General features: G+C 42.6%; 1 protein-coding gene across 6 annotated transcripts in view; it reads left to right on the top strand.

Moving 5' to 3' along the window:
• Window positions 1-24,810, top strand: part of EBF1 (EBF transcription factor 1) — a 502,532-nt gene that overhangs the window by 446,102 nt on the left and 31,620 nt on the right. The gene's annotated exons all lie outside the window — the stretch shown is intronic.

Raw genomic sequence — 24,810 nt, 5'->3', positions numbered from 1 at the left:
CAGCCTATGTGCTTCTATATATATATATATATAGGCTTTCTGCAGACAAGCTGATCAGTGTGTGGAAGTCAAAGGCTGATTCCAGTGGATGTGATACTACATCCCATCCATGCATTGATTCTGTATGAATATATTGTCTGAACAATCATTTTGTGTATATGAATTCATATCAACAGAAACACCACAACATGTAATCTCGGAATCAAGAATTTGGAATTGCACCAGTGTACCTGCTACACACTCTTGTACACAAAGCATACATGTATATTCACTAATAGGAAAAAACCTTGCAGATTAAGGATATACCTACAGCCAACAGATATTTCTAGCAAACTTTAAAAAGCAGGGAAATTGGGCAGCTATAGTGAATGCACCTCCTCTCCTCTTGTAGCGCAGTCCAATATCTCAGAGAGGAGGTCAGGTCTCCTGCTCCCCTGGAGCATTCACTATAACTGCCCAATTTCCCTCTTTTTAAAAGATTGATAGAAATATCTGTGGGCTATAGGTACGTTCCTAAACCGCAAGGTTTTTTGCCTATTAGTGAATTTCTCTGCTTTTTAATCAGGGAGATAAGAAATGGGATCCTGTGCAAGTTTGCTGATAATGGATTGATCATTTGCATGCTTATTGAGTTCAGTGGGATTTACTCCCCTGCAATCATGCTTAGGATAGGATAGGTGAAACTGACCACAGGGGATGGGGAGGGGAGGAGGAGGAGGGAGGGGAGGAGGGGGAGGGAGGAAGGGGATGGGAGAAGGAAGGGGAGGAGAAGGACAGGTTTGATCATTTGCATGTTTATTGAGTTCAGCGGAATTTCCTCCCATGCAATCATGCTTAAGATAGGTAAAACTGACCGGGGGGGAGGGAGGGAGGGACAGCTGGAGTGGGTAGGGAAGGAGGAAGAAGGAGGGGAGGAGGAAGGGAGAGGAGAGGGGAAGGAGGGGAAAGCCAGGTCTGAACATTTGCATGCTGATTATTATTTTATTATTATTATTTATTACATTTGTATGCTGCCCCATAGCCAAAGCTCTCTAGGCGGTTTACAACAATTAAGACATTAAAAACAAGTACACAAATATACAAATTTAAAAACACTTTTTAAAGAAACAATTATTGAGTTCAATGGGATTTACTCCTATGTAATCATGGTTAGAGTAGGTAAAACTGATGATGGGGGAGAAGCAGGGGGAGGAGAGGGGAGTGGGGAGTGGAAGGAGGGGATTGGAGGGGGAGGGGCAAAGGAAGGGGCACGGGAGGGCAGGTTTGATCATTTGCATGCTTATTGTGTTCAATGGTATTTACTTCCATGCAGTCATGCTTAAGATAGGTAAAACTGACCATGGAGAGGAGGAGGGGGAGGGCAAGAGGAAGGGGAAGGAGGGGATTGGAGGGGGAGGGGATTGGAGGGGAGGGGAGGGGCAAGAGGGAGGGGATAGGAAGGAGGAGAAGGGAGGGTGGGCTTGATCAGTTGCATACTTTTTGAGTTCAATGGGATTTATTTCTGTGCAATCATGTTTGAAAATGGCAATGGACCACCTTCAAGCCCATCCCGACTTAAGTTGACCCTATGAATAGGGTTTTCATGGTAAACGGTATTCAGAGGAGGCAGTGACTGGCTCAAGGTCACCCAGTGAGCTTCATGGCTGTGTGGGGATTCAAACCCTGGTCTCCCAGGTCATAGTCCAACACTGACCTGGGGAAGGAGAGGAGATTGGGTTGGTGGGCACTGGGCAGAGGGGAAGCCCCTTTCCTTTCCAAAAGGAAAATATTGTGAACAATATCATTGCTTTTCAGCGTTTCCCCCGCGTTTTTATTCCACAGCAGGCACATGTAGCTTCCCACCCAAATTTAAACCAAAGCTGTCCCAGGCCACACCCACACCAGACCTTTATGTCACTTTGGACAGTCATGACTTCTGTCAAAGAATCCTGCTAAGAATTGCTAGAAGACACCCTGTTCCCCTCACAGACCTTCAATCAGAGTGTCTGTCTGTTAAACTAGTCTGGCCACTGGAGCTCTCTCAGAGGAATAGGAGTCTCCTCTCAGCACCCTTCACAAACTACACTTCCCAGAATTCTTTGGGGGAAGCCATGACTGTCTCACGTGAAATAAAGGTCTGGTGTGGGTGTGGCCCCCTGATTAGCCAAGCCAAGCAGCTGTGAGTCTGGCTTTTAGAACACTGACAGTTGGTTCTTACTGAGCATGCCCAACATTATCATTGACTTCAATGCTAAATTTCTTAACTTAATTAATAATCAGCCAGGCATATTTTTAACTTTTAAACTGCAGAAGATGAAGGTCAGAGTATGGGGCAAGGTCAGTATTAGGATTACAGGTACTCTGTGAACATGGCTGATTTTTAATGAATTTCAACAGATTATGAGCACTCTGGGAGAAAAAAGGCCAAAAGGGCTCTGGCGTTTTTTCTCTCCCTTTAGACTTTGAACTCTCATTTTTTTCTGACTGTATTATCACCATGAAAATTGAGAGGGTTGTTAAGCAAGCGTTTCCGAGTTCAGGAGTATAAGTTTTGTAAGGTTTTGTTTTCAAATGAGCTTATGGGAAGCATCAGAATGGGAAGGGGCGTATTTTCAATTTAACATCGCGGAATGTGAAAAATCCATGCTGGCTATAGTATACAGCCACTCTCGTGGCTATATAATTAACAATTTTGTCTGTATTCAGATGTAATGTGAAGCTTCAGTTCAGAAATTCTTCCAATTTGCTCTTCCACATGAAGAGAAGGATGAGTGGAGTGCATAGGCCCAAGATCTTATGGCTTATTCCCATAATGATAAAACACAAATTACTATTACATTTGAACACAGCCATTCTATATATATTTTATACATGGATAGGTTCTGTACAGAATTACCAAAGAACACATAAAGCTACGAGTGGTGACAACAGGCATGATTCCATTCCCTGCTTCATGCATTGCATATCCTCAGATAACATCTCATCATTCTGCATAGGAATTCTGTTAGTAGTACTTCTTCCAGACTAGACATCAAGAGGCTCAACAAACATATCTTCACTGCATTCTTTGAGTGAAAAGGTCTCTCAAGCTTAATCTTGTCTATTTAATTCCCAGTACATAGACACAGGAACAGAGTTCACCAACATATTACAATGGCCTGTTTCAACTCTATGTTGTAAGTTTGAAAGGACTTCTTGAAGGAATAGCAGGCTGTTTGTGTTTTCCTGGGATTGCTTTGGTGATATGCCTTTGCCTTGGCTAGCAGCTACAATAGTCACAGAATTCTTGGCTAGCATCCTAGTAGCGTTGCCGCCTTGGGCTCCTAGTAGGAGGAAGGGTGGGATATAAATCAAATAATAAAATAAATAAAATAAAAATAAATAAATAGTATTTATAATTTTCAGGTGTGTTTTAGTTTACACAACTGCTAAGGCCACTTTACCCATGAAATTTTAACTATTCATCTATACAGTGTGTGTGTGGGGTAGAATAGCATACACTATGAGTAGGGATAGGGTTTGCTGCCTAGCTCTGATCAGCTTGTATTCCGATAGTCTGTCATTCCATCCCCATCTGCCCTTTCTTGTTCCCGCTTGTTTTGGCACTTGCCAATTCAATCCACTGTTTGTTTGTCTTTTTGGTTGTGAAAAAAATGGCTTAATTTTTAACAGAAATACCTATGTAAATTATCACAGTCGTCCACGTAGTTTATTTTTTCCTATTTCTCACACCTACACAGTGTTATGAATGCATCAACACATGAAATTATAATTATAATTACGTAACATCGGAGAAAAAATTAGGAGAAAACCTGTGCCTTTTACAGCTGCGGCCCGTCGCAAAAAATCCATGCCGCATACAGCCTCAGCCCACCACAAGAAGTCAGTGGTGGTCCGAAAAGATAGTGGATTGTTGAATTCAGTTGGAATCTGGTACTAAGTCTGATTTAGCAGATATTCTCTCCCATCCCTAATCATGAATGACTATTGAGCATCTCTATGTTATCACCTGTTAAGAAGCTGCTGCTGTTTGGTATTTAGGCCATATTTGTATACAGTAGGGCCCCACTCATACGGCAGGTTACGTTCCAGACCACCGCTGTAAAGTGAAAACTGCTGTAAAGCGGTACCCATTGAATAGAATGTCGCACGATGCCTGAAAACTGGCGTAAAAGTGGAACAAATGCTGTATGCGTGGGGCTTTAGTCTAATTGCGTCTAATTGAGACTGCTGTATTAACGAATCGCTGTAAAGCGAAGCACTGTAAAGCGGGGCCCTACTGTATGACAGTTTTAGTGTGGTGGCAAAAATTCCAGAAATGTTGGACAGCAAATAAATGGGAGAAATTATAAAGATAACTCTGTCTACAGCTGATGGTCAGAAAGAACTCAAGGAATATGCCCCCCCAAAAGTAATGTTTTTTAAAAAAACATGCCACCATTCTTAGGGTATGTTCTTAATCCTCTTGATGCAATAAGTGTCATGTGGACTGCTGCCCTAGTCCCTACTGCCACATTCTCAACAGCCAGCCCAGCCTCAATCTGCACCATGGTGCTGAAGGTCTGAAGCAGGTAGCCAGCTGTATGCACATAGGCTTCTTGTACAGTTTAGGAATCTGCATGATCATCAGGGTGCTCAGTCCTACATGTGTAACGCAGCCTCCTCGTTTCAGACCTTCAGCTCCAAAGCATGAATGGTAGTGGGGGAAACCAACAGTTCTCCATTTTTCCAGGTCAGGAAGTCTGGAGCTCCAACAGGAAGACATCTGTTGCTTCAGTGATGAAGTAGCTGAGACTTGGAGCTTATAGAGGAGGGGGAGTCTCCTCTCCTTCCTGGCTTTCAGCCAGGTGTTTTCCCCTCCTCCCAAGTAGCCCCATGTGCAGCTCGTCGAACACTTTGGCAGCTGCTGTGAAGCTTCTGCCTAGCTCACTGTTTCCTGTACTCCTGTAGCCCTGGGTGGGGTAGTCTGAGAGCCAGCCAGAAACCCAGGTAGCTTCTGTGAGGATCTTCAGTCCCAGTGCAGGGCCATCTGGCTCCATTTGCTCTTCAGGATCACTGGCCGTGTGGAGATATTCTGGAGGGTCCTGATCCGCTTGCTCCTCCTCTGAGAACACTGCATTTTGGGGCAGGGCTGAACCCTGACAGCAGGGGACAATAGTGAATGCTGCTCCACTTTTCCCTTCCCATAACTGTAGTTGTGTGAGGGGGGAAATGACTCAAAGAGGGCTCTTATGTTACATAGATTCAGTGAGCAGAAATCTGAAAACTGATCTCAAGTCTGAGATGAGATCTCAGTTACAACAGAAGTATAAAATATAAGAATATACAGATCTTACTATGGATATATGACACTGTGTTTGTGTGCATGTGTGTACATACAATTGGATGCTATGATTTGGATGTTCTATTAGAAACAAGAATTTAGAAGCATACATGATATGTGCTTCTATATAATTCTGAATCAGTTTAAAAGTTTCTGTGTTTTGCTAGGTTTTTTTCTTATCTCTATCCTAAAGGCAGCAACAAATCAATTTAGGTTTAAATAACTGATATTCATAACTGGATGCAAGTAATAGCAAGAAGAAAACCCTAAAATAACAGGTGTAGTACCACCTGTGTGATTCAGGAAGTCTGAAGGACATCAAATGTTTACATTTTTAAATTTCTAGATAAATAAATGCATTTTCTTGGAAGAACATATAAGTAGTTGTAAGATCACATGGGCAAAACAGTATGACATTTGATTATATAGAATATCAGAATACCTAGAATCTGGATTATGAGAATTCTACTACAATGAGAATTTTGCTTTGGCAAAAAAGAACCCAAAAGATACTTTAAAACCCCTACAATGACCACAGCATGGGGAAAAGCATAAAAGGCCCCCATCCCCCTGCTAGGAGGAGTCACCACACCTGCTATTTAGTCTAAAAAGCCATTTGCACAGTTGCTAAGATGTAGTGGCTTCTTGTCTACTTTCACCCTTATATCTATTTGTTTTCATGCCTGCCCCCAATATGACCTTGGAAACATCTTCTTCTGTAAAATGGCTATCAGCTAATACTTCTCAATATAACTTCTGCAGCGATTTAAAGGACAAATACATACTCAAATGCATACTTGGATGATTCACAAATTGGCAAGGGTGCAGAAATAAATTCCTAAATGTCAACGCTATTTTCTAGAGTGGCTGCAGTTGTCGTCACACTGAGGCTGGGCAGTTAGAGGTAGTTAGTTTGGTAGTGCATAAAGTCCAAAATCCGGGATAACTCCAGAACAATGACGTTCTGACAGCTGAAGGGCAGAGCCATGTACAAATTGCTGGCAAGGAGTTATTTTCTTTTTGAAGGTCAGCAGAAATCTGTATACATTCCAGTGCATTTTCTAAGTGGGTCAGTGTTTACTCAGCAAATGATTAGAGCAGATGGTGTAATTTAGAATCTGTGGTAAAACTTTAATATATAAAGGATAGCAAGAATGACATGGGTCCTTTTCCTATCTGAATCTGTGCCTTTGCATATTCTCCTAAGGCAAAAGACTTAGGGCCAGGTCATGCATTTTTTCAGTGTAGGTGAAGCAACTGAATCTTGATTATGAAAGCTGGTGTTCAATGCAGTTGGCTGTAATTCTTTCTTCATACTTATCACAGTGGTTTGGCCCAGTCTCAGGCACAATCTCCATGCAAGCACAAGCTATCTATAAGTGCACTGAAACTTTCCAAAGGATAAAGCTGAACTTTATGGCCATCTGTGAGCACCATCGTCTGAAAGTGTTTTTCATTGGGTGGAATAACGTTTTAATCAGTCTGCAGATTTAGACCACATAACACAAGCATTTTAATCATCTATAAGAAGCTGCCTTATCCCATGTCAGACCATTGGTCCATCTAGCCAATGTCTCAGAATTGTTTACCCTGACTGGTAGCAGCTCTCCAACATTTCAGGCAGGGGCATTTTCTAGCCCTACCTGAAGATTTGGGGCAGGTATGAGGAACCTACAGATCTCATTGGACCAAAACTCCCATTAGTTCCAGCTGGTATAGCCAATGTCAGGGATGATGGGAGCTGTGATCTAACAACATCTGGATGACAACAATTTCCCCATCCCTGATCTTGGAGACTGAATCTAGGATCTTTTCATAGAATCGTAGAGTTGGAAGGGGCCTATAAGGCCATCGAGTCCAATCCCTTGCTCGATGCAGGAATCCAATTTTGCATGCAAAGTGTGTGCTGTACCATTCAGTCATGGCCTTTCCCCTAGATTAAATTGGCTAAACGGTTGTACTGATTTTTAAATCCTTATGTATACTGCTAGGCACAATGAAATGGTAAAGCAAATGAAAAGACCCTAACCCCATAAGCAATTTTTATTCTAAGAGCAGTAGTGCTTTTGGAGGAAAAATATATGCCACAGTTTTGAAGAAAGCAACAAACGCTGCATTTGTGTATTTTGTTCTATGGAGCTGAAAATATCTAGTAAATTGATCCTGTGGGAGTAATAAATACACATTACTTTATCTTGTACTTCATGTCTTATACCCCTGAGCCTTGATAGAACAACACCACTTAATAGACTTAAAAAAAGAGTAATTACAGTCATTGGTTGTGTGATTTTTCAGCCCTTCCAGCCCTGCCTGACCTTCTAATTTAGCTCACCGTGTCTAACTAATGCATTTATATTCATCTTTTATGAAGCATGTGTAGTACAAAATTGACTTTGCAGCCTTTAGCAAAGCTGTCTTACCAGGTTGAGGATCTGGTTAGTCCTACATTCTGTACAATGTATATGTGGATGTCTGCAACAAATACTTCTTTGTGATTCTAATCAATTATTTGTTTTTATCCTTTGGAGAAAGAAAAATATTATTTGTTCCATTTTCCACCTACCTTTTGAAAAGCTGTTATACATTCCAACATTATTTACAGCCAAACATGCATGCAAAAAGATGCAAGCATTTCTAAAATGATTACCACTAATGTTTCTGCTTGTCAGGAATGCTTAAATTTCCCTGCACTTTGTCTTAAACCTTAGCACTGTTGCCTTTTAAGAATTACTGATGTATAAGATCATCCTGGGCTGATTTGTAAACACAGCTGACAGTTTATGATGAATGATGTCGCAAAATGTTCAATATGCTTCTTTGTCACATCCATACATGTACCATTAAGAAGTGGATTAAGGGAAAACGAGAGGGATCCCATTCTGAAAGAACCCTTGAGCTAGAGAGCACACAGACAAATCTCTCTCCTGTGTTTTATCATAACTTCCTATCCAGTTCACCCATCCAGTGGAGCACAATTGTTCTCTGTGCATTTCTTTTCTCACCATATGGTATCCTCATTACCATACACTAAGGGTCCATATGGGGAACTTGTGAAGTGAACTGTATTCATTTTAACTGCCAGATGAGCAGCCTTTTGCTTTGCAAGCTTGGCTTAAGTCATCTGCTGCCTTTATGTTGTTATGGCAACACAGTACCAATAAAAAATTCTAATCTACTGTAAGTATCTCAGATCACAGTATTTTAAATGCTTGCCGTTAACTGCCCTCTAAAGAGAGGATGCTTGTTCTTTTAGTATGACAAAGGATTATTGCCAGCTCCAGCAGGTGGCAGTAAAGAAATTATCTCTTTTTTTTACTTGCAAAAGTCATATAATTACAAGCCAGTATTGCATTACAAACACATTTGTTGACTGCTCCTCTGAATTTTGTTAGAAGGTGAGCCTTTTTGTATGAGAAGTAGAATGATGCAGGCTGAAAACCCTTGGCTAAAACTGGCCTTCGAAGCAGACCTCATTGGAATTCTGTAGCTTGAGTAAACAAGAAGTATGGTTGGCCGTGTGTGTGTGTTTTCCCCCTTCCCGGTATCCTGAATTTACTCTTTGAAACACCAGACTAATTAAGTGCACTTTAAAGTGGTGGAAGTAAGCAGCAGCATCCTTAAATATAAATCATTTTCACCTCTGCAGGCTGCATGATATGTTGCATCTCTTGTCTCTCTGCCTATATTGAAAGTGAATGTTTGTAGTTTCACATCATCAGTTCACATTAGCCTCATGCTGAATATTTAAACACAGAACAATTTGAACACACCAAGAAGAGATGCACTTTCCAATGGAACTGCAAAGGCTCATCCAATAATAATTTAGTAAATCAGCCATTTAGTGATTCGCTTCTAGTCTGCATTGTGCCAAATGCTATTTGGCTCAGCTGTGTGCCAGCTAGAATTGAAGTTCAGACTCAAGTCACGTGGTGGCACTCTGTTGTTGATTGGAGAAATGAGACAAAAAATCTCCCTCCTAACATATAATGTGTGCTTAGTGATTTATCACAGATGAAGCAGAGTGACAAAACCAAGTGGGAGTCACTGCATGCTGCACAATCTATTCTAATTACACTAATATTGTTTTAGAATGTCCATGTGTGGGGAATAAGCAATGTAGATGTTGCATGTTCAATTTTTAGTCCTGTGCAAATATCAATAAGGAGCACCAGCTGAGTAGTAGTATAAAAGAGTAAATGGCATCTCTAGTTTCCAGCTCAATCCAAGGGGTGCCAAAAGTTAGTACCCAGTTGGTTATATTTGAAAAATTGTTTGAGATGTTGCAACATCCAGATGTGTTGGTTCTTTAACCACTCTTGAACAGTACAGTGCATGTTCTGCCTGCCTCATAGTGGAAAAAGGAAAATGTTGTTTGAGTGTATTACATGTAAATTTATTTTATTTATTTGCTTTATTTATAGGCCTCCCTGTAACAAGTGAAGTTTATTAATGATTGCTTTAATTTGTTGTTCTTTAAGGTGTGGGGGTCTAAAAGCTTTTCTTGAGATATAGATATTTTGATATCCAATTTATGAATAACTTTAGGCAAAATAACAGGTTAGTACTGAATTTCTTGTCACAGGAAGAGGCTGTCAGGGTTACACAGCACTTAAGAAGACTCCTAAGAGGAACTAATTGTTAGAACAGGGATGGGGAACCTGTAACTCCCCCCCAAGTATTGTTGGATCAGCCCCAGGCCCCATGGTCAATGGTCAGGAATGAGGGGATTTGTAGTCCAACAACATCTGGAGGTTCCTCATCCCTGCTTTAGGGGATGATGTATACTCTCTGTTTCTTATGGTTGACTTTCACAGCTCTGCACTGTTACAGAGGAACAGCTTTTTCCTATATCAATTCAATTTTCAAAGATTCTGGCTTGCGGTGAATTAATTCCGATCCTCTTAAGCTAGGGTGAGTGTGCCAAAAAATACCTGAGATGCTTCTTTTCAAATTATTTAAATCCCCATGGGATTAGCAATATATCAGCCAAATCCAATTTAGTCTTGCCTTTAACTTATTAATTAATTAATCAGTTTAAAGTAACTATTATGGTAGCTCAGAGGCTCAAACTAGATGATACTTAAAATGTATGATCACATTTCTCTATCTTTATTTTTTTTAAAAAAAAGTAGTTGAAGAGCCTGGATCCATCCAGACAGAACATAAGAACATAAGAAGAGCCTGCTGGATCAGGCCAGTGGCCCATCTAGTCCAGCATCCTGTTCTCACAGTGGCCAACCAGGTGCCTGGGGGAAGCCCGCAAGCAGGACCCGAGTGCAAGAACACTCTCCCCTCCTGAGGCTTCCGGCAACTGGTTTTCAGAAGCATGCTGCCTCTGACTAGGGTGGCAGAGCACAGCCATCATGGCTAGTAGCCATTGATAGCCCTGTCCTCCATGAATTTGTCTAATCCTCTTTTAAAGCCATCCAAGCTGGTGGCCATTACTGCATCTTGTGGGAGCAAATTCCATAGTTTAACTATGCGCTGAGTAAAGAAGTACTTCCTTTTGTCTGTCCTGAATCTTCCAACAGAGATGATGGTGAGGTTTAAACCTCTCCCCTCTTGAATTAAATGCACTCCTACAGCTGCTCTTGGTCTTCTTTCCCCCCCCCATAGTTCATGTGGATGAAGTGTGATCATCATTAAAAAAATCCCCCCCCTTGATATCTGGGTCAAACTACACAATATGTTAAATAGCAGCTATACTCTCTCTCACACACCCAAAATCCAGATTGGATCTGTGGCATAGGGAAGGGCATATACAGCAGCTTTATTTCTGTGGAAAAGAGAAACTTTGGGGAACCTATTTTCACCAGGAAAAATGCACAAGTGGAAATAACTAGCTCTCTCCTTCCCTCTCCCCATACCTTTAGATCTAGATCAAGAGGGAGTTTAAGCTGTGTTTTAGATGTAAGAATAAGTACTATAATTTATATAGAAGTACCATATGTCTCGCCACAATGGGGAAGACCATGACTAGCTCACTTGTGTGCCTGCTCAGTTCTCTGTCCAAGTGTTAACTGTTGATGGGCCACTTCAAAACTACCCTTCATAGGGTCGTCTTTATCTTAAAACCAGACCTGGACCAAACAGCCTTTCAGATAGAGGACTTCAAACAAAGGGAAAGTAGGACACATGGCCTCCTAGTTGAAACACATTATAAAAGTAATGCCTTATTCATTGCTTTTACCCAATGTACTAAGATACATCAGCAGAGAACATACATTGCACATATTTAGTTTGGGTGTGCTGATTACTGATTAATTCTCTCAGTGACACTATATGTCTTTTACCATCCCTGGGAGATTCAAGATGGGCAAAAGGAAATACTTCTTCAAACAGCATGTAGTCAAACTATGGAATTTGCTACCATAAGACATAGTGATGCCTGCCAACGTGGACATCTTTAAAAGGGGGTTATACAGAGTCAGGGAGGATAAGAATATCGGTGGCTACCAATGATGGTGGCTATGTACTACCTCCAGTGTCAGAGGCAGGGTGGGTGAGCAGGGAGGAGTTGGTCTCTCTCAGCTCTGCCCACCGGGGTACTTGGTTCAGCATCATGGTAGATCTGAGGGTCGGGGAGGTGGGGTTGCTGTCGTCTATAAGAGTTCCATCTCACTCACCAAGCACCATGTTCATTCAGTTACTGGCCTGGAGTGTTTGCACCTTGTGTTGGGCCAGAGGGACAGGCTGGGAATCCTTCTGGTGTACCGCCCACCTTGCTGCCCAATGGCTTCCCTAACTGAGCTGGCGGAAGTGGTCTCGGATATATTGTTGAGGTCCCCCAGACTAATAGTACTGGGGGATTTCAACATTCATGCCAAGACCACTTTGTCTGGTGCAGCTCAGGACTTCATGGCTTCCATGACAGCCATGGGGCTGTCTCAATGTGTTAGTGGTCCAACACATGTATCGGGGCACACTCTAGACCTTGTTTTTGCTACTGAGCATGGGGAAAGTGATCTGGATGTGGGGAGTTTTACAACACTCCCTTTGTCATGGACAGACCACTGCTTGCTGAAGTTTAGACTTTCAGTAGCCTCTTCCCTCTGCAAGGGTGGGGGACCTATTAAAATGGTCCGCCCCCAGAGACTAATGGATCCTGAAGGTTTTCAAAGGGCTCTGGGGGATTTTCCGGCTGATAGGACTGGCGCTCCTGCTGAAGCCCTGGTCGCTCTGTGGAATACGGAGATGACCCGGGCTGTAAACACGATCGCTCCTGCACGCCCTCTCCTGTGTAGAGCTCATACAGCTCCATGGTATACTCCGGAGCTGAGAGCGATGAAGCAAGATAGGAGGCGGCTTGAGCGGAAATGGAGACGAACTCCTGACGGATACAATTATGCGCTGGTTAGTGCTTCGACTAAGTTCTATGTAGGAGCAGTGAAGGCAGCTAAAAAACATCATTTTGCCGCCCAGCGGAGCTCTTTCGAGTTGTCCGGGGGCTTCTCCATTCAAACCCTCCGGACACAGTGGAATCATCGGAGGCCCGCTGTAATCAGTTTGCCGATCACTTCCAGAATAAGATCTCATGTATCCGCCAGGACCTAGACTCTCAAGTTATAGCAGTAGATCCTAGTGAGATGTCCGGAGCACAGTCTTGTCCTGTTTTGTTGGATGAGCTTCAGTTGGTTCAACTCGAGGACGTGGACGAGGTGCTTGGACAGGTACGTGCAATCACTTCGGTACTGGATCCTTGCTCCTCCTGGCTGATAAAAACTAGCAGGAATGGAACAGGTAGCTGGGCCAAGGAAGTGATAAATGCCTCTTTACGAGAGGGAGTGGTCCCGGGCTGTCTGAAAGAGGCAGTGGTGAGACCACTCCTGAAAAAGCCTTCCTTGGACCCAGACAATTTTAACAGCTACAAGCCAGTGGCGAATGTTCCATTCCTGGGCAAGGTCTTGGAACGGGTGGTTGCTGGCCAGCTCCAGGCGCTATTGGATGAAACTGATTATCTAGATCCATTTCAATCGGGTTTTAGGCCCGGTTTTGGCACTGAGACAGCCTTGGTCGCCCTGTACGATGACCTATGTCGGGAAAGAGACAGGGAGAGTGTAACTCTGTTGATTCTCCTTGATCTCTCAGCAGCTTTTGATACCATCGACCATGGTATCCTTCTGGAGAGGCTCGCGGAGTTGGGAGTTGGAGGTACTGCTTGGCAGTGGTTCCGCTCCTACCTGGCGGGTCGTCTCCAGAAGGTAGTGCTTGGGGAACATTGCTCGACACCGCGGGCTCTCCAATATGGGGTCCCGCAGGGGTCAGTTTTGTCCCCCCTGCTTTTTAATATCTACATGAAGCCGTTGGGAGAGGTCATCAGGAGTTTTGGAGTGCGTTGTCATCAGTACGCTGATGACACGCAGCTCTACTTCTCCTTTTCATCTTCTTCAGGTGAGGCTGTCGATTTGCTGAACCGTTGCCTGGCCGCAACAATGGACTGGATGAGAGTTAACAAACTGAAGCTCAATCCAGACAAGACTGAGATGCTGTTGGTGGACGGGTTCTCTGATCGGATGGTGGATATATACCCTGTCCTGGATGGGGTTACACTCCCCCTAAAGGACCGGGTTCGTAGTCTGGGAGTCTTTTTAGACTCTTCCCTCTCACTTGAGGCTCAAGTAGCCTCGGTGGTTAGGAATGTGTTTTACCAACTTCGGTTGGTAGCCCAGCTACGTCCCTATTTGAGTAAAGAGGACCTTACATCAGTGGTACATGCTCTGGTAACCTCACGTTTGGATTACTGTAATGCGCTTTACGTAGGGCTACCTTTGAAGACAGTTCGGAAGCTACAACTAGTGCAAAATGCGGCGGCCAGATTGCTGACAAGGACCAAGCGGTCCGAGCATATAACACCTGTTCTGGCCAGCTTGCACTGGTTGCCAATATGTTTCCGGGCTAGATTCAAAGTGTTGGTATTAACCTATAAAGTCTTATACGGTGTGGGACCACGATACCTTGAGGAACGCCTCTTCCGATATGAACCGGCCTGTGCACTACGTTCTGCTACGAAGGCCCTCCTCCGGGTTCCAACTCACAGGGAGGCCCGGAGGGTGATGGCAAGATCTAGGGCCTTCTCAGTGGTGGCCCCCGAACTATGGAACAGTCTCCCCGAGGAAGTACGCCTGGCGCCGACTCTGCTCTCCTTCCGGCGCCAGGTCAAAACCTTCCTATTCTCTGAAGCATTTTAAGTTACACTGATTTACTTTTAAAAATGTTTATTGTATTGGATTGTTGATTGTATTTTAGTATTATTTTGTTATTCATTGTATTTTTATGCTATTTTATGTTCACCACCCAGAGAGCTATTGCTAGTCGGGCGGTATATAAATTTAATAAATAAATAAATAAGTGGGAAGCTGTTGTGCTCAGGTCTTGCTTGCAAGTTTCCCACAGCTATCTGGCTGACCACTGTAAGTACAGGATGCTGGACTGGATGGGCTTTGAGCCTGATCCAGCAGGACTCTTCTTATGTTCTCGTTCTTAAGTAATGTGGTAAAGTTTCATCATGATAATGTATATAGATGCTTATCTGCTGTTGAGCCCCAGCTCCCTCAGGGGGAACAAGGAGGGGGGATGGATGAGCATCAGCTCCCTCAGCTAGGGCAAGAGGAAGGATCAGAGGGTGTTGAGACTTTCGAGGACAATGAGGGAGGGGGTGTGGTTGACACTGTGCTAGTTCCCACGGACAGTTCTCCCGCTGAAGAAGACTTCGCTCCACCTCCAGACACCCCAACAGAGCCGTTGGGGAATATCCTGGCCTGTGTGCTGACTCCACCCCCCCCCTGAGCTCCCCTCCTGACACTTCAAACTCTTCCCCGCCTCCTGAAGCTAAGCCGGCATCTATCAAGCCTGTACTGTCAGATAAGCTGGTGGAGGCGCGCCCCCTCTCACCCTGCACAAGACGTTGCAATAAGCGCTTTGGTCAGATGGAGGGTCTTCGAAGGAGTCAGAGATTACGGGTGAAGACCTTTCCTACTTTAGCCATCACCCCCTTGGTATGGGTGCTGAGTCAACTTTCTTCACACGCTGCAGAGTATGCTTAGGTAGCTTAGTTAGGGACAGTAGTGAGTTAGCTTAGCTAATTCTATGAAGTGTGCTGCCTTTGATGTTTCAATTACTCTAATAAAACAAGAATTAATTTCATCCTCGTCTCCGTCTCGTGACTCGCGCTCTGGGCAGGACAGCTACTTTGCATCTCTTGGGCTTCTAAAGTAGTACACCTCCTACTCCTATGCGGAGAATTCAAATAGAGAAGTCCAGCTGGATAAGGATCCTATGAGGGAAGGCAGGGGAAGTACATGTGTCATCGGAGTTCATGGAAGGTAATTTATTAAAGAAAGATGGTTCAGCCTTGCACTAAACCTTTCCCCTACCTTTTACAAGAACTCTTATACATCTCAGTCTAGTGAAATCGCTAAGTGGCACATAGCATGCAGCTTGCCCATCTCCACTGCTAGTCACATGTTTACAGCAATGAAACTTAGACTCTTGCTGAAAGTAAGCAATGAGAGAAATCATGCTTTGTAAGTGATCACTTCATCTTGCATTGTGATAAGACAATTTCAGATCTAAAACCGTCTCTTATCACTGGTTATTTGACGAGGAGGGAGTAAATTCTGAGGTGGCTCTTCACTAAAGGCTGGTGAAACCAAACTATAGTTCTAAGGGGTCAGTGTGAAAATGCACATTCTCACAGTGCTATCAGGAGGTGCACCAATATGATATGAGCCAGGAGAAGGCCTGCATTGCTCCTTTCAGTGAACACCCATCCTTACGTGCACCACATGTGACATCATATGGCTTGGCCAAAACAACCTGGTGGGGCAAATGGGAAAGCCTGAAGGTCCAACTTTCACCCATGGGCCAGAGGTTCGTTTATGACATCAAACCAGTGCCCCGGAGCTAACAAAAGGAGGTTATAACTAAAGCAATCCTCTGGTGTCTATTAATTAGATATTTAGAAATTGCCAGTCTAGAAGTTTGTTGAGATTGGTGTGCCCAGACCTAAAGGGCATATACAGGCATTTATCATAGGTTCCATCTTGTCATTTGTGAAGTGAGATTTGCATTCTGAAATTGCATAATGTTGGTGCTTTAGGATAGCAAATTACAGCTTCATTGTTGTCTGCTTAAGCTTGAAATTCCATAGAGATATAGTATGGTTTGCCTTTAAAGATGAAACATGGCCATTGCACAGTTCTCTCAGCACACTTCAGCTGGGCAGCAGAAAGAGCTTCATTTTTATTATCTTCATGTCATGACAATGTGCAGGAAAGATGACAATGCCATTACCATAATTCTTTCCGATCTATTCTTAATGTCTGGCACTTGAAAACTGGACCATTTTGTTTCTTTTGCGAGAGTTCCTGTGAAGTAGACCAAGCTTAGTGATCCATTGCTTTAGAGTCAGCTCTCCCAGGCCAGCTTCTCTGAGGTTTCTCAATCAAACTAGCAGCTCTTACAACTATATTATTGTTTATGGAACAGTAATTGAGGCACCACGGGTAAAAATTACTTGGTCTAATAGGCAGTGAACAATTTGCACTCAATATGATTCAAACTCAAATAATTCATTTCATAACACTTGGACTAATTTATTTGTTGACCTTCTAATATCCATAGCTCTTCAGTAGTATTAACGACAACTCAGACAAAATATCTTGTCTTTATTTTGCTTCCATTGATTTTTTTTCATTTAGGCAATAACAGGCTCCCTCCCCCCTTTTTCTGTTGTAAAAGTCAATCATTTTGCGTACAATGAGATAAATCATTCAGAAAGTAACATCCTCCAAGTACCATGCAAGAAACTCAGGCTGCCTTTTAGAACAAAGATCTATGTACTGTGCCTTTGCCTGGGCTGTAAACATATTAATGCTTTATATCTCATAGATTAAGATACTGTAGGTCAGCCTTGTCCAACCTTTGGGCCACAGATGTTGCTGGACTACAGTTCCCATAATTCCTGACCATTGGCCATGCTGGCTGGGGCTGATGGGAGTTGCAGTCTAGCAACATCTGGGAACCCAAAGGTTGGACAAAGCTGCTGTAGGTGATATACTTTTAGAGGATAGACATGGCTCATACACTATGAATAGACAATGCAATACATTTTTTGTTTGTTCCTTTAAAAAAGGTATTATGGTATGTTGTGGCTTTGATTTTTCCACCCTGATGGTCTTAAACTGTATCTAGCTGGGGAAGAGGCATAGCTCAGTGGTAGAGCATCAGCTTTGCTTGCAGAAGGCCCCAGATTAAATCCCCCGCAACTCCAGGTAGGACTGAGAAAGACTGGTGCCTGAAATCCTGGAGAGCCATTGCCAATCAGTGTAGACAATACTGAGTGAGATGGACCAATGGACCAGCTAGTTATATTCCTAGTAGCTGATCAAGATGTCCTTAGCTATTTGCCTTTATTTAAAAAAAATACTAATGGTAAGGATCCATGAACATATTGTCAACATTTTTGTGACGAATGTTGGGGGTAAAATAAATAATCCAGTCCCTCTACACTCCATTCCCCCCAAATGTTCTTAATATAGGCTTAGAAAAGAATGGTTTTATGTGTCATTACTGAGGCCAGACAGAACAATAATATTAAGTGTGGTGATAGTTATCAGAATGCTGGAGGGGCTAATATCAAGTACCTTATGCGCCCAATATTTTTGAAGAAATGTAGTGTATCAGTTAGACATCTGCCTAGTGCAATTAGTTACTGCCAGATTTTGGGGACTGCTCAGATATGTTCACAGCTTAATCACGTCGTTCTCCTGCTGATAATAAGAAGAAAGTTGATGAAGTGCTTTAACAACATAAGGCAGGGAGCACTCCAGTAAAATAGGTCTGCTTGAGCTGAAGCCTCTATGCAATAAAATACTATTAAGTCCTTTGAACACAGAGTTATAAAACATAATTGTTACACATTTGGCATTTTATGCTTCCCTAGAAATTACCACTTGGTATCTAGATGTAAGCTGTGCTCTTTCTTTTCATTTCAATTGGGTCTGAAGTGGCCCTTTATTGTAATGAGAGTGCCCCTTCCCAGACACTTTTTTTAATTATGCCTGTGATAAAATGTAAGTGAATGTACTCATTTGTAGGGGTTATGACAGAGCAGTTTTTTAAAATGAAAACCTCCCAACATTATTCCAGTCTTTTTTTCATTCACCCTGGGCAGAATGTAACAAAATATCACCAAAGGTCATGCAATCACAGCCTTTTTATTTTTCCACTTTTATTTGCCCCATTAAAAACCAGCAGTTTTGCTTCTTCTAACAAGACTCTTCTCTGATCTGAGATTTATATCCCAGAAGATTTTCTGGATGTACAAAAAAAACCCATTTAATCTACATTCTATTCTTATTCCAATTTTTAAACAAAAAGTTTAAGGGTTAATGCAGAAAGAGTTAATAAATGCCACCCTGGTCTCCTTCTGGGAGGAAGGGTGGAATGTAGATTTAATAAATAAATATTAGATAGCAATGTTCAAATACCGTTGATTTAGAACATTTTGTACTCAGCCCAGTTGAATTTGACCACATCATCTGTACATAGAGAAGTCTTTCCTCATCCCTCCCACAACTTGAGCATCCAGGTGCCTGCAAAGGCAGCACAAGGGACCATTGCAGGCCAGGAAATGGCAGGTCCAGCTCTGCTTCCATATTCCTACCCAACCCTCCTTTTCTATGGCATGCGTCACTCATGCTCCATAGGGAAGCATAAATCAGGGATTACCAGCCTATACATTCTCTAGAGCAGAGGTTGCTATCATGGCCTCTGCAGGTATACATGAATCTACAGAGGCCTTTTGGCATCCACAGGGTCTGCTTCCCTTGCTGAAATTAGGCTTCAAAGAAGCATTCTGTTGTAACCAGTAGAACAGGTTGGTGTGTGCGTTTGGTTGCAGTATGTATGTGATGCTCATGGCAGTGTCTCTGACTTGCAAATGTGTCCATGGATCCAAAAAGATTGGTAACCCTTGCTCCAGAGGTACTAGATTGCACATGGAACAAGGGGAAAAAGAGTCAGGACACAAAGCACTTTGGTTTAAATTGGGCATAACTTTATGCAGCAATGTTACTGGCAACTCTCTGTCCTCTCAAAGTGCATTTATTTGAATTTTATGGACTGTGACGTGGTGTCTAGGTGTGCTTTTCACATTCCTTTCCAGTTATACTTTTGCATGCCAAAATATAACTCATGCTTCAAAGTCAGGGATTGCCAACTTCTGTATTCTCTGGAGGTACTTGATTACTCAGATAGTGGGCAGAGATGAGAAGTATCTTCTGCCACACAAACTACCTTCCTCTTGATAACATCTGTCCTGCAGTAAAGGCTCGGATACATTAATAACAATGCATAACATTTATTTAGTACTTTTGAGAGTTCAGAACGCTTCAGACACATTAGCCCTATGCAAGCATTCAAAAGAACATGTGCGGGCTGAAATTGGGGAAGTGGGCATGCTCATGCCTATGCCATTGACAATATCCCCTTACACACCTGGAGTGCCTGCTCCTCCCCCCAACTTCCTGGAAGGTCTGGAGGGAACTTATGTGGGCATTTGACTGAACACACTTATAAGCTCCCTTCAGACCTTCCTGCTCAACCCAGAAAGATCAGGTTTGGAGCAGGCGCACCCAGTACAAATGTGCCCACTCCTCCTTGGAAGTGTAAGCTTTCACACCATTTTTGAATGCTTGAATAGGGCTATTGTTGTAATAATTGCAGCAAACAAGTCTGCATTATTCATGCGAAGCAGCTTACTGGGTGTGGTGGAGCCGCTACGCTTGCTTCCCAGCAGGTGGGTTGCTGTTGCTTACCAAGAAGGGGAGAGGTGAGGTGATGGGAAGTCAGTGCAATGCATATGCACCAGTGGAGTCAATCCGATGTACCTAGTATGTGTTCACAGGGCCAAGCTTCCCACTACCTTGCCCCCTAGCTTCTTTCTCCCAGTAAGCAACACTGATATTCCTGCCGGGAAGCTAGCATAGCAGCTCCACCCTACCCAGCAAGTTGCTTCTGATACTCGCCACACTTTGACTAAACTTTGATAGGGCTTCTGTGGTCCAGATAAAATCACCTTAGGGCCAGATCTAGCCCTGTGTGCCACTAGTTTATCATACCTGGTGGAAAGTGTGTCACTGTCACACTTATATATCTGTAGGAAATGTATTTGAGCATGAAACATTTCTGAGAAAACTGTTCTTGCCTGCAGGGATTCTCAGCTTCAGTAAGAGCCAATAGCAAATATGTAATGTAAGAGTGCATGCCCAAGGCCTCTCCTTTTCACAGCAATTGTCAGTGATGCTGAGATCAGATATCTTTGTCCATTAGAACTGCTATGATTCCCCAGCATTGGTTGCAATCTTGTTTTAGCAATTTCTGAAAGTAAAAATGACATGTGGGATAGAGCTGCTTATTCCTGCCCCCTTTCCCCATGATTCAGAAGCTGCTTTTGCCAAAGCAAAACCAAATTACATTGAGTAACATTTTGGAAGACAGATGCATACAATGGATTTATTCAGTATTTTCTGTGTAAAACTTTGTGAATGAGATTTTCTCTCTGCTGTAACATTATCACCCTTGTGATCAAGAGATGTCTTTCTCATTGATTTGCAATATATTCATGGCCTGATGTCTGAATGCATTTACCCTTCAGTGTTCAAAGATTTTGCTGTCTCATATATGCTTACTATATATTATTTATAAGCTTGGCTCATTGTGGAGCAGGTGGCAAGGTCATGCCTGAGTGTCTGTGTTAGTGCCTTAGGCACAGGCTGAGATCTTCAGTTTGGATGAAAGCTGTGGAGACTGTTACAGCTTGAAGAACTTAGTTCCCCTTCGTTAGGTGAGTCTTGTATACTGGAATACATCTTCATACTAGATGGATGAAGAAGAAGAAAAAAATAGCCAGCTTAATATTACTATTTTACTTTCACTTGCTCCGAGATCAATTGGTGACAAGCAGGCTGACTCAGGTATGGGAACAAGCACCAATGCCCAGATGGTAAGAGGCACAGCACAGACACTGTTTCAAGCTGCTACAACAATCATGGTATAGGAACCATAGGAAACTGCCTTATACCAGGTCAGACTATTTGTCCATCTCGCTCAGTTTAGTCTACTCGGACTAGCAGCAGCCCCACAGGGTCTTAGGCAGAGGCCTTTCACATCACCTGCTACATAAGGAAAGCATGTGCTGCCAATAGTGGCAGAATTCCATCATCAGGGTAATGCTGGGACCTGGATGTTCAAGGCCCACAAGACTGCCAAGCACATGTCCTATTGGCAAGCTGTTTAAAAACTCAGGGGAAGATTTAGTAAGGGAATGGGGGAGAGAACTCGAGCCAGAAGAAAGGGCAGAAGTGTGAGAATAGCTTAAAGAGGAGAAACCTGAAAATAGCTTCAGGAGAAGGAGGGGGTGGCAGACAGTGAGTGACAACCAGATTCCCTCTGCATGTAGGTCATACAACTATTATTTTACCCCTCCCCCTTACTTTTGTTATCAGTAGTTTTATTTGTTTTTAAGAAATACAAAGGGAACATATACACATTTCTTCTTTTTTGGAGACATGGCTAACAGAAGGAAGGAGAAGAAAGTGGAGGGCCTCTTCTGTTGTAGTGCCCAGCTTATGGAATCATCTCCTCTAAAATATGGCAAAGCAACCACTTTTATGAGATTTTAGTGCTTGCTAAAGATTTATCTGGTCTTTATACTGGTCGTTAATGCCAAGCTTGTAGTAAATGTCTGGCTCACTGCTTATATTTAAATTGTTTTTAGAGCACTGATTTTATTGAAACTGTATTTATATTATTCTGTACCACCCTGGAATTTTTAATGAAGGATGGTATAGACATGCTTTAAATAAATAAATAACATTGTGGTATCAGGTACATCGCTGCTTCGTCTCCTCTTACTCATTAATGGGCCATGAATGTGTTTTTGCCACATTTATTGTTTGGTTTTTCCTTTCCTGCATAATGGAAATATTTGTTTCTTCTTTCATGTTCCATGTCACTACTGTTGACTCATTGTTTTCTTCCTCAAATGGCACATTTCTCCATCCTCCCCTCCATTTTTAAAAAAAAACTTCCACTTGATGTTCAATCCATGTTAATGTAACAAGTAGTTGGGCCCACAGTGGTGGACATTTCATCTATATTATACAATATTTCAGGCTGTACATGTGGATTATTCTTGTGTGAGTGCTAGCAGCAAAGACCATCATTCACAAGGGAAGGAACAGTGAGAGGGAGATGCTAGTGATCCCTCATTCCCTGTAATGGAAGGAGAAGATCAGCAGATGCATTGTTTTGTGAATGTAAAGACAGTGGTGAGCCCATGGGTGACTAAGTGCCAGGTATAAATAGCAACCAGCCTCCTACAAAATATATGTCTGAATAGTTTTCTTCAAAGGGATATCATTGTTAAGTCCATCTTAAAGGTTTTCAAATGTTCCCTGAAAAAGAATGCTCACCTAGCCCCTAAAACACAAAACACAGTTATGGAACAAACTGATTCACAAATATATAAAAGGAATATAAACTGACAGCCTAAGCCTAATCATCCCACTAATATTAATCCCACTAATGAGTTCTGTGAAACTGATTCACATATAGGTTGGTAGTCTAAGTGTTGTTATGCTTTTAAATAAAAAATTCCAAAGCTCTCCCCTCCCCCCAACCCCAACCCCCCCCCCCGAATTTGTATTCAGAGTATAACTAGGTATGTGTTTACACCACTAACCTGGGCCAAAACTACCTTAAGAACCACCTAACTCTCTATGTTCCATTTTGATCACTGAGATCTTCTGATGGGGCACTTTTAGTGGTTCCCCATTCCCCTGAGGTTTGGTTCCCTCAACCAGGGACTGAGCCTTTAGTGTGGCAGGCCCTGCACTGTGGAATTCCCTAGCCACAGAGGTTCAGCAGGAACCATCCCTCCATTGTTTCAGGCATCTTTTAAAAACTGAACTTTTTAGACAGCCCTTTTAATGTGACCCCCCCCCAGCCAGTACAGTTCTATTGATGCTTTTATATTGGTTTTAATGATATTTTTATTGTTTTAAATTTTTTATGCCTTTGTATGTGTTAAGCTGCCTTGATGTACTCTATGAAAAGTGTGGCTTATAAATACTTTAAATAAATAAATAATAAACTAGGAGCCAGAGCCCATCAGCCAAAGATGGAAGTATGAAAACTGTGAATGACATCACCTTCATTAAGTACCTCTGCAAGATGAATGTTTTCTCACTTTCTTATCTTTGTCACAGTGCTGTGTTAATAGAGCATTAGAAGGTGCTATGATATCTAGACAACCCATGATAAATGCCTCATGATTTGCTAGAGAAGCGTTTCCTTCTAAGTATACTAATGCTTTAGGTGGCCGATAAGCTTTATATCTAGTGGACTGCTCTTGCTTGGGAAGGAAGATAAACATGTTGCCAGTAACTAATCATTTCTTGAAGTTTCTTGACATCAGGTAGATTCAGGGCCCACATGCACCATTATTTTTTACCTATTTCAACATAAGGTGAAAGCAGAGGCCAGTGAGAATGTTGTGGCATTTCCTCCTAAAAAGCGGCACAAAATATAGTTGCCATGATGAAGCATTACCCCAGTTTAACCATATATGGAAAATAGATTTCATTCTGTGGAAAGTGGCTCAGCCAAAAGAGCACTGGGCATTTATATAAGAGATTATAATTCATTTAAAAACAAGTGTTGTGCTTTAATGGATTCCTCAGTGGCATCTTCGACATCAAAAGCCTAACAAATACTGTTCGGCTATTGCTGTAGAAACTGTACATAGTCCCAGGCTATGGTCTGAAGGCACATGAGGCCACAACCTTACTGAAGCTCAGCAGGTCTGGATCTGGTCAGTGCCTGGATGGGAGATCACCTGGGAACCACATGTATGCTGTCTTAGGTTCTATGATGAAAGAAAGGAAGGGTATAAATAAATAAATACATATGGGGGTTCCTATGACTTTAACTCTAAAATCTCCAACAGTCTCCCTGAAAACCCTATTGACCATTGGTGTCATTTTAGCAGGGCAGAACCATGGAGGAATTAGGTAGATTCAGCTGATAATTAACATATGGCCAGAGAACTGCAAAGTCAGCACTACTGAGCCACTGTGGCTGATCCAAATGGGGATGGTACCAAATGGAGGGTTACCCCTTTGGGACTGCAATGATGGCAACCTCATTTAAGCTGTTGTTATTACAGTTTCAAAATACAGCATTAAAAACAACCTAGAATTACAAAATAGTGTGGCTCCTAAAAATATACATCTCAGGAATCAAAGCCCAGGGTAAAGAGGTATGTTTTCAGCATTTGCGTAAAACTACAATACAGTGAAGTTGCCAGATGGTCCTTGTGGGGAGGGAGGTCCACAACTTAGAAGCAAGCCACAACAGAGAATGCCCTCTCTCAGGCCATCACCACCCTGAGCTTCTGAGCTCTCTCCAAAAGCCTGGACAAAAAGGTTTGTCTTCATCTGCTA

The sequence above is a fragment of the Rhineura floridana genome, chromosome 3, assembly GCF_030035675.1.
Source record: "Rhineura floridana isolate rRhiFlo1 chromosome 3, rRhiFlo1.hap2, whole genome shotgun sequence".
NCBI lineage: Eukaryota > Metazoa > Chordata > Lepidosauria > Squamata > Rhineuridae > Rhineura > Rhineura floridana.
This window is presented reverse-complemented; position numbering and strand designations above follow the sequence as displayed.